This window comes from Felis catus, chromosome B2 (assembly GCF_018350175.1).
Source record: "Felis catus isolate Fca126 chromosome B2, F.catus_Fca126_mat1.0, whole genome shotgun sequence".
NCBI classification, from domain to species: Eukaryota; Metazoa; Chordata; class Mammalia; order Carnivora; family Felidae; genus Felis; species Felis catus.
This window is the reverse complement of record NC_058372.1, coordinates 41292087-41294370: the sequence shown is the minus strand read 5'-3', so window position 1 is coordinate 41294370 and position 2284 is coordinate 41292087. Positions and strand designations below refer to the sequence as shown.

Genomic DNA, 2284 nt, shown 5'->3' with positions numbered 1-2284 from the left:
TATGTAAGATAATGTCCTTACTTTAGGAAACACCTACTGAAGTACTCAGAAACAGTGGGGCAATAGGTAGCAATTTACTCTCAAACCATTCAAGAATAAAAAAAGCTCTGTAATTTGTGTAACTTGCAAGTTGTTTCCAAACCTCATGTCAGGAATGGGTTACAAGTGTGTCAAGAAATTATTCCTCTCAGTCCTGGGGCACCTGGGTGGCTCAGTCGGTTAAGCGTCCGACTCCAGCTCAGGTCTTGATCTCACAGTTTGTGAGTTCCAGCCCTTCATCGGGCTCTGCACTGACAGCTCAGAGCCTGGAGTCTGCTTCGGATTCTGTGTCTCCCTCTATCTCTCTATCCCTCCCCTGCTTGCGCTCTCTGTCTCTCAAAAGTAAATAAATAAACATTAAAAAAGAAAAGAAAAGAAATTATTCCCTTCAGTCCTGAGCAGGAATAGGTACAGACTGACTAGGTGACTAGAGTGGACAGAGCCAAGGACAATGAAAAATGAAAATATCGGGAAGTCCCAGATAAAGGGTTCCCTCTGCCTAGAAAGCTTTACCCTCCACTTCTGCCTCCTTTTCATCTTCAGAACTCAACACCAACATCACTTATTTGGGAAGCCCTTTTTAACTTCTCTGGCCATGTCAGATCTCCTTACTATATGTTCTCAGACCATCCCATGCCTTTTATTTCATCATACTTATCACGGTTGTAATTTTATGTTTGTTTGTTTATTAATAAACATACGACTCTCATACAACTCATCTTGACCTTAAGTTATATGAGAGCAGGGACTGTGTCTTCATCTCCTCTTTGTAAACTTTTTGTTTATTTATTTGTTGGTTGGTTGCTTTGTTTATTTAAAATTTATTTATTTTGTGAGAGATAGAGAGAGGGGGAGGGGCAGAGAGAGAGGGAGAGAGAGAATCCTCGCAGTCTCCTTGCTCAGTGTGTGAGAAGGGGCTCGATCCCATGACAGTGAGATCATGACCTCAGCTGATATTAAGAGTCAGATGCTTAAAAAAGGGCTTCTATTGTGAGTGGCACACATAGGGCAGCTCCATTGCTCTTCGTGTGGAATTGACATCAAGAGATTTCAGAAGCATAATTTTTTGGTACCCAGGCAGCTTGTGATCATTGGTTCTGAAAGAAAAAAAAAAAAGTCAGATGCTTAACCGACTAGGCAACCAGGTGCCCCTTTTTACAAACTTTTAAAATTGAAACCTATATACAGAAAAGTGCACAAATAAATCCTAAGTGTTTAGCTTGATGAATTATCACAAAGTGAACACATCTTGGTCAAGAAATAGAACATTCTCAGGATTCCAGAAGCCCCCCTCATGTAACCATTGAACTTCAAACCTCATAATTAATTTTGCCTGCTTTCTGAACCCAGTATAAATAAAATCATACAGTTTGTATTTTTTGTGTGTCTGGCTTCTTTGATGCAACATTGAATCTGTGAAATTCATATAGTTATTGCATATAACTATAGTCTATTTTTTGCATTGCTATATGGTATTCCATTGTATGAATATACTACAATGTGTTCATTATACAGTTGAAATCTCGACTATTATAAATAATGCCATAAGAATGTTTTTGTATGTCATTTTTATTGTGGGAAAACATACATAATATTTAACTTTTTAGCTATTTTTAAGTGTACAATTCAAAGGCATTAAGTATACTCACAATGTTGTGCAACTATCAACACTATTTCCAGAATTTTTCTGTATGTGTCTTTTTTTTAAATGTTCATATATTTATTCTTGAGAGAGAGAGAGAGAGCACGTGTGTGAGCTGGGGAAGGGCAGAGAGAGAAAGAGAGAGAGAATCTTTTTTTTTTTTTTTCAACGTTTATTTATTTTTGGGACAGAGAGAGACAGCATGAATGGGGGAGAGGCAGAGAGAGAGGGAGACACAGAATCGGAAACAGGCTCCAGGCTGTGAGCCATCAGCCCAGAGCCCGACGCGGGGCTCGAACTCACGGACCGCGAGATCGTGACCTGGCTGAAGTCGGACGCTTAACCGACTGCGCCACCCAGGCGCCCCAAGAGAGAGAGAATCTTAAGCAGGTTCTGCACTGTCAGCACAGAGCCCAATGTGGGTCATGAACCCACAAACCATGAGATCATGACATGAACTGAAATCAAGAGTTGGATGCTTAACCAACTGAGCCACCCAGGCACCCCTGTACATATATCTTTTTTGATGCATATATGTGCATATTTCTGATGGGCATATGCTTAGGAAATGCTGGGTCATAGAGAATGTTCAATTTTAGTAAA

At 40.1% G+C, this 2284-nt stretch overlaps 1 non-coding gene across 1 annotated transcript; it reads left to right on the top strand.

The window, feature by feature from the left end:
• The first annotated feature begins 1013 nt into the window (after positions 1-1013).
• LOC111560705 lies at positions 1014-1192 on the top strand. Its single transcript, XR_002742699.2, has one exon. It is a non-coding gene; the product is annotated as a U11 spliceosomal RNA (small nuclear RNA).
• The last annotated feature ends 1092 nt before the right edge of the window (positions 1193-2284 follow it).